Raw genomic sequence first — 8,713 nt, 5'->3', positions numbered from 1 at the left:
GAGGGCCCAAGCATGACACCCTGCCCACACAATAAAGACAGCCTAATAGTGTCGAAATACATAGTATTAGGTGGCGAGAAAGCAACCCAATTTCGTCTTTTCTCTGCCTCTAGTTCTAGGGAAGGAGCAAACTAATAAGTTGGTAAGATGATTGTCATTGTCAGTAGTAACCATGTATCATCCAATACGTTCCTGAACTGGAGTCGGCCTACGTTCTTCTTCTTCCTCCTAGTATAGACCTTGCATTTTTCTTCCGAAGATTGGCTCACCTGATCTTGGTTTAAAGTGTGTTGGAAATGTGTAGGTTGTTGAACATTAGAAGCAACGACATGTTGTATCGGCTGATTTGTTATTGAATCAAAGAAACACTTTAGTGTGTCCTGTGTCTTGGCATGTAAGTGAGAATTCTTCAATAACGGTGGGTGGTATAAGCAGAACTAGATCTGTAGTTGTAGTATGGTGTTTTTCGTCAGGAACTGCGGTGTTGGAAAGAGGACCGTTTGCATTTTCTCAATAGGGATGGTAGGTTGTTGATCTTTAACGATATCCGGCCTTAGATGAGGATGCAAGCGATAGCAAATAGTAGAGCTGTGGCCAAACATACTACAATGAGAGCAATATGGAGGGGGGGGGTCCATTTCAACAATTCGGAGCTAGTTGACTGATATCCCTCTCAACTAACACACAAGCCACAGAGGGTCCGGTGACAGCAAGGGTATGACTATCAACTTTGAGAGACTTACCGTAAGCAGTTGCTAAGGAGTAGAAAATTTTCAAGTTGAACAGGTGTAATTTTAACCCCGAAAACTTTATCCAAACAAGATTGATAGAGGACTCCGCTTTTGGATCAAAATCAACAGTCAACTTTAGAATTTTCATATAACGGTTGTCGATTTTGATAACTTTCCGAGAAAAAATGCAAGTGTAATCAACATCGTGAGATAACTGAATCAGTATGTGTCGATCGTCAACTAAACAAATATTCCAACGGCCTAACAGCTTCATAGCCTCAAAATTTTTTCGAATGATCTCAAGTTTTGGGTGATCATAAAGAAATCTTCTTACTAGAGCAAAACACCAAGTAGATGTGAGAGTACTGGTTTCAACTTCTGTGAGAATAAGAGTATACTTCCATTTTTTTCCCAGTTTTTTAATGAACGTATGATCGCCACCATGTTCAAGAGCCTCGTGGAACGATTGTGGAACATTACAAAATTTAAAATTTACCTATACGAAAATCAGTCTCTGAATCTGAAAGAGGAGCACAAGCCTGAATTAGAGAGGTCGTCGGCAAATGCAGTTGCATAGGAACGGATAGTGGATGTCATCTCCTCTGATAAGATGGTCTGTCGAGCAAGAGACAAGATGGTCTGTCGGGCACAGAACAATCATTCCAAACAGAAAGACGCTCTTTCTTGCAGAGCCGACAAATCGCAGAAGCGAACAAACCCCTGCGAAAACAGCTTGAGCAGATGACGTGAGTTGTCGAACAGAAGACGCAAGCGAACATCAAGCTGAAGTCGGACTCCCTCAGCAGTGAAGCAGAAGACGAGAGAAGCTGCCGATGAAGGTGACAAAAAGGAAATTAGAGCACCAACGCGAAGAATATCGAAGCAGCAGACGCTAGGGTTCGCCATGACGCGAAACCCTAGCAGAGAGGAGACGACGACACAACGTATACATACAAACAAACATACATGTTTATAGATACATACATAGATATAGATACATACATACATGTACAATATATATATATATATATATATATATGTCGTCTGTTTCTTCGAGTCTCTGCTAGGGTTTCGCCTCACGGCGAACCCTAGCCTCTTCTACTATAATTCCACACTCGTAGAAGAAGCGGAATACGCTCCTCTGTTCTGTCGTCTGCTTCGTAGAGCTGCGCCTGTGCTCGTTGCTCGCTGAAGGGCCAATCGCGCTCTGTGACTCCTCTCTTGCAGTTTCGACCCGATAGCGGCTCGTGTTCTGCTGTTTCGACCAGTACGCGCTTGTTTCGTCTTCTGCGGGTACCTCTTTCGTCCTGCACCTATTTTCGCGGGTTCGACTACTGCTGCTTCGACCCTACGCGCGTCCATTCGCGTCTAGTCACACTCCATCGAATCGGACCAGCTAGATTCTTCCTCTTTTGCATCTACGGGGTGAAGGATCATTGTTATGGCGCTTCCTTCTTCTTCGGTTGATCTTGACAAATCTTCTTTCGCACACATGGCAGATAAGAATGGATAAGAATCTTGTGGAATCTACTATTGGATTCCCCAAGCTTTAAAGAATGTCGTGATGGTACAAGTGATTGCCTTTTTCTTAAGAAGATAAGTAGAAAGAGTGGGAAAGTAACACTATTTTTCTCTTATTCATAAATTTCAACCCAAACTGAGAAATTCAAGTTTGCTCTTATTAGGAAATTTCAATGGGGGAGCACCCACCTATGAAAGTTATCAGAAATAGTTTTTATGATTTCAAACTAGTAGGCAAGTGAAAAATGAGACTTTTAGATAAGAGACATGTGTTGATTCAGTTAACCCTAGCTAAAAACTATGCTCGTATTTTCTCTAAAAAAATATATAAACATTACAAGCAAGTCAATGAAGTTACTCAAGGGTCTTCTGATTTTGACTCAAATCATGAGTCTCTTGTTCCGGTATGGATTAGTTTACCTAGTCTCAAGTTGCATTTCTTTAATCATCAGGTTCTTTATTCTATTAAAGTTATTCTTGGAGATCTTATGAAGCTAGATATGTCCACCTTTAACCTAACCAGGTCTTTTGTAATCAGAATACTTATGGAAAGGAAGATTAACTTACTTGATATTACTATAGTCTAGCTGGGCACAACTCACAATGGATATTGACATTCAATTGTCATGGAACAAACATTTTAATTGTACCCACTGTAAAATATTTGGGCCTACACTTGGTAAATGTTACAGGCAAACAAAGAGAGGTCTAACCATCCAAACTTAAAAGCTAAAGCTTAAGCAAACAAAGAGAGGTCTAACCCCATTGATATGGACATATCTGCTAAATCTGTGGAGGAAGTTCCCACAACACAGAATTTGGTGTTTGATTTGTCTGTGGATCCCCCCTTGCCAACACCGCAATTAGTGATGAAGAACATCATACTATAGGTACAGATCCAAATGTGTTTATAACACTCACTGTTATTAAAGAAGATCCACTTACATGTCAAGATACACGAGAGTGCTCCCTCTCCCCTGATCTGATTAAACATCAGCTGAGACAACAAATAATTGCTTCTAATGTTCAACAACCTACACATGTCCGACAAACTTTAACCCAATTCATTGACTAGGCGAGTTAATCTTCGGATGAGGAATAACAAGTCTATTCCAGGAGGAAGAAAAAAAATTTATTCCAGGAGGAAGAAAAAGAATGGAGGCAGACTTGAGCTCGAAAATTTAATGGATGATACATTGGTTTCTACTAGCAACGACACTCATCTCACCAATTTATTAGCTAGCTCATTTCCTATAACTAGAGGCAGAGGCAAGACAAAATTGGGTCGCTCTTTAGTTACCTGATAATCTGAATTTTGACACTTTTTTATTTTTTCTTTTCTTTAGGTCTCTCATATATATTTTTGTATTTTCTCTTATTGAAACCATTTGCATATGGTGGTTATCCTGTAGGTATGCTATCATGTTTTGACCCTCCCACACAATTTATCTGTATCATAATTTTTTTAATATATTAGCCATTGGACTTTCTTAAAAAAAAGGTATGTGTATATACATATGTATATGTATATATATATACATATGTATATACGTATATCTATATATACATATGTACATATGTACGTATGTATACATATGTACGTATGTATACATATGTACGTATGTATACATATGTACGTATGTATATATATATATATATATAATATATATGTATGTATATATATATATATATATATGTATGTATATATATATATATATATATATATATAAAGCCAGAGGGAAAATATCCTAATACGGAAAAGATAGCCCAACTCATACAATACAACACATACAAAATCCAGATAAAGCAAAAGTACATAAGGGTAAGAAACAAAAAAACATAAAAGGGCACAAAAGTGCTAATGACGTCTCACTTTAGTCTTCATGTCTCTAGTTCTCGGAGGTGAGTCGGCTAACAAATTAGTAAGGTGAGTACTATTGCCAGTAGTAACCAAAATATCATCTATTAGATTTTTGAGCTCAAGTAGATCTTCATTCTTTTTCTTCCTCCTGAATTTGTGGAACTGTCATTCCTCAATCGATGTAGGTCGTTGCACGTCATGATGGTCGGACAGGTGTAGGTCGTTGCACGTCATGATCGTCATGAGCCCGAGTAATATTAACATCTTTCTGGACCTGATGAGACAATAGTGAAGCAATAGAAGTATTTCCACCTGTATTATCGGTGATAGGTTCTAGGGCAGGCGGTATTTGAAGATACTACCTCTCCCCCATGATAGAAGGTTCCAAAGGCAGGCGAGCTACAACTAGGGACTGAATGGTTGTCATATTAGCTACTGGTATAGTGACGTCGTCCGGGGTATCCTTCTGATGATCAATAGTGTCAAAAACTTGGAGCTGGTCAGGATGAGATGCAATCACAGCCTCCAGCGGGCCAGTTTGCGTTTTTGATCTGCGTTGGGGGTGTAAGATGGTGACATTGAGAATTGGAGTACCCGAACATACGACAGTTCGAACAATACAACGGAGAAGGCTCCACCTCTACCATCTGTCAATATCCATGGTATTTTCTGCCCAACCAAATTTCCTCAAAAGCGGGTGAAGTGATGTTTCTTTCAACAAGTACTCTGGTTTCAGAATGACAGGAAAGAAATAAAGTAGGAATGTCTGCCTTGAGTGACTTTCCATAAACTGAGGCAATAGAGTACAATACTTTTTGACATCTCTACCATCTGCCAATATCCATGGTATTTTCTACCCAACCAGATTTCCTCAAAAGCGGGTGAAGTGATGTTTTTTTCAACAAATACTCTGGTTTCAAAATGACAGGAAAGAAATAAAGTAGGAATGTCCGCCTTGAGTGACTTTCCATAAACTGAGACAATAGAGTACAATACTTTTTGAGAAAAATAATGCAATTTCAAACCAAGAAGACGAATCCAAACCGGAATGATTGGTGGTTTCGTATGTGAGTCAAAATCCACATATCATTTTAAAATCTTCATTGTTTTATTATCAATCCATAATATCCTTCTAGCAAATAAGCGCATGTAATCTTCTTCATTACTACTTTGAATAAGAATTCGTCTCTCATCTAATAGTCCAATTTTTCATTCTCCAACAAGGTGCATAAATTAAAATTCTTTGCGAATGAGCTATATTTTGGGATGACCATAAAGAAATTTTTCAACCAAATTCAGACGACAGGAGAAAACAAGTTAAATACATTCAACTTCTGTAAAAAGGATGGCAGGCTTCATATTCTTCCTATCAGGGTTCTTGATGTCCTCCGCCAACTCAAACAAAGGAGGGAAATATGATGATTTTGGTGTGCTTGAGGCGTTGATAACCGCAAGAACAGCTGCATAAGATCTGTCGGAAGTCATCCTCAAAGGTAGGTGCGGCGTTCAGAGAAGAAAGCAGCTCTGATAAACGAGGGGAAAAAATCGTGTCGAAATGAAAAAGGTTTGGCTCTCTAATAGAATATACAAGTGCTTACTAAAAAAGAGAGGACGAGCGCAGAGAAGCCGAAGAAATCGCGAGTTGCACACGCGAGCGGGCCGCTGAGAAGCCGTAAAGCCTGGAAGTCCCGAGCCAAGAAAGCTCGCGAGACGATCGCGTTGAAATGGTCGAAGCTAAAAAAGAGAGGACGAGAGCAGAGAAGCCGCATAAATCGCGAGTTGTACCCGCGAGCGGGCCGCAGAGAAGCCGTAAAGCCTGGAAGTCCCGAGCCAAGAAAAAGCAGGGGAGACGAACGGAATCGAACCCGAAGATGCCAGAGAGGAATCACCGAAGCCGTATTTGTTGCTAGGGTTCGCCATCAAACGAAACTCTAGCAGAGCCGAGCAAAAAAGAAGGCGAGAGGGGGAGACGAACCGAATCGAGCCCGAAGATGCCGGAGAGGAATCACTGAAGCCGTATCTGTTGCTAGGGTTTGCCATCAAAGGAAACTCTAGCAGAGCCGAGCAAAAAAGAAGGCGACGCCATTATACAAAATCAGACCACTATATATATATATATATACACAAAGAGATATTTATGACGGACTAAATCGTCCCCTAAATACTGGTTCCCCATATGTGTTAATTCGAACTCGTGACAGAGAGGAATTATACTTAGGCCGCCCTCCAACGGGCCACAGTTGCGCACAAATACATACATACATACATACATACATATATATATATATATATATATTACATACACATATTCTGAAAATCTATTAAAAATAAATTAAATGTTAATAGTGTCTGATGGCAGTTCTTGACTTCGTCAATTCTAAGTTATTAAGTCAAGTTGTGACAAAAATGACATCAGAGCCAATCAGATTGAATCATGATAAAAAATAGTCATCGGGTTTATTATATTAATTCATAAATAATATTAAAGAAGGGTTAAATTGAGTACAATTATAATCTTTTTTATATCATTTCAAAATTATGAAAAACCAAGTGGAAGAAGTTAGAGATGATGTGGTAGAAATTGATGCACCTTAGATTAATGTAAATACATATAATTTTGCTGAGATGATGAGTACGGCAATTCGGATGATTAAGAGCTCTCAGACTCAGACTAGTTTAAGCGAAGCAAGTCAGATAGACAAGTATTTGAAATTATTTCAAGATATGACATCACCTCACTTTTTTGGAGAAGTCCATTTGATTTTAAGAACGCGTTGCTAAAAATGAAAAAGATTTTAGATGGATTATCAAGTCCACAAAAGAGGAGAGTTGCACTGTTATTTTTCCTTAAAAGAAGAAGAAAGATGATAACGAGGAAAATTGTAAGAGAAATTTAGGGATAGAGTCAGTCGTATGATGCAGTGGAACAATTTTATAAACACTTTTAGAGACTGTTTCATACCACCGTCATTCATAAGAGACATTAAATTAATTCTTTAAGGAAAACAACAGCTTTATATGTTTGACCAGAAGAATTTAGTTAACAAAAGGACTACTGATGATAGCTACTATGATTGTAGTTTATTTGTACTGCTTTTATTTGGGTAGTGATATGTACTAATATATACTGGCTGAGATATTGTCTATAGATTTTGTTGTTAATTTTTGATGTTTGACTTTTGTTAAGCATATTTTGCGATTTCTTAGTGTCCCTTTTTATACATTGGAAGTTCTGAAAAAATCTGTGAAAAGTAAATTAAATGACAATACCGTCCAACTGTAGGTCCTTAGTTAATTATAAGCTATCAGGTTGAGTCATGGCATGCGTCCCGCTCTGAGTCAATCTTCCGGGGTTTGGGGAGCTTCAAACTCATTCGTCGAAGTTTATGTCTTGTTGTAGCATAACGTCAGCTCGGCACAGTTGCAGATAGTGCAAATGGCATGATCTGTTGGTAAGTCAGTCATATTGGTATTGTAATAACAAAGCACAACCTGGTAGAATAAAAATCAATATCCTTTTGGCACAATTTGAGCTGGCACAGTAGATAAAAGAGTATTCTCATGAATCAAGTCTTGAGCCACTACATCTGTAAATTACTTCTCCCAATTCTAGTGATTCATTGGATGTATTTGACAAACAAGTACGTGGGAAGGAATAAACTTGGGGATGAAGTCCATGGCAGACAGAGCCGCTCTCATTAACCACCACTTAGAAGAGACATCCGCTCTGGTAGGACTGGATCCCAATGTATGATTGTCTCTCCCACCAAGCTCCCGAGACAATTTCCAATATGGCATTTTATCACATCTATATAACCATCTAGTAGTGGATACACTACTAAACTGAATTTAATACCCTAATAACTCCTCATGTGCTTCCAGAAATGGCATAGAAGAGTCTCATCTCGAACATATTGAACCAACCTCAACAAAAGCAATTCATGAAGTCGGTTGTCTTCTATGGCGCGGTATCGTTGCTTTACTCCTTTCAGTATCGATTCGGTCTCTTTGAATATTTCATGGTAAACATGGTTGTGAAAAAAAAACATGTGACAAGTTTGGTTTTATTAATGGACAAAATTATAGATGAAAAGTTAAATGACATCATTTATTTCAATCAGAATAAATTGTCAGACTACTTAAGTATTTCACAAGAGACTCACCTCATTAACAGTCGCCCTGAGACTGATTTAAATTATTCTGAGTGGATCGAAGTTAATGCCCAATTGTTGATACAAATACAAAACTCTATCGAACATGATAAACCTGATCATATTACTTATTGTGACTGTGAAAAGATACGATGAAGGAATTGCTATTTATGAAAAAATACAATCTCAAATCTTTGATGTATACGAGAAGTTATATCGAGCTAAACAACAAGATCGATCACTTAACTAGTATCTTGATGTACGGGGGCTGAAAACATGCATTGAAAAAGTAAGTAGACTTTGTAACTTAACCTAGCATCAAAGCAAACTATAGAGCCATATATAATTCTTCTTACAAAATAATTGGGTTAAAATTCTACAAAAACATTTGATGTTTTCTATTACACAAGTTATGACTTCAAAGGCAGTTATCTAAATAGTAAGCACTT

General features: G+C 38.2%; 1 protein-coding gene across 1 annotated transcript in view; it reads right to left on the bottom strand.

The window, feature by feature from the left end:
* LOC110026182 (nodal modulator 1-like) overlaps positions 1-8,713 on the bottom strand; it is a gene marked incomplete at its 5' end in the record, with an annotated part of 106,540 nt that overhangs the window by 44,167 nt on the left and 53,660 nt on the right.

This window comes from Phalaenopsis equestris, unplaced genomic scaffold (genome assembly GCF_001263595.1).
Source record: "Phalaenopsis equestris unplaced genomic scaffold, ASM126359v1 Scaffold000356, whole genome shotgun sequence".
Lineage (NCBI taxonomy): Eukaryota > Viridiplantae > Streptophyta > Magnoliopsida > Asparagales > Orchidaceae > Phalaenopsis > Phalaenopsis equestris.
This window is presented reverse-complemented; position numbering and strand designations above follow the sequence as displayed.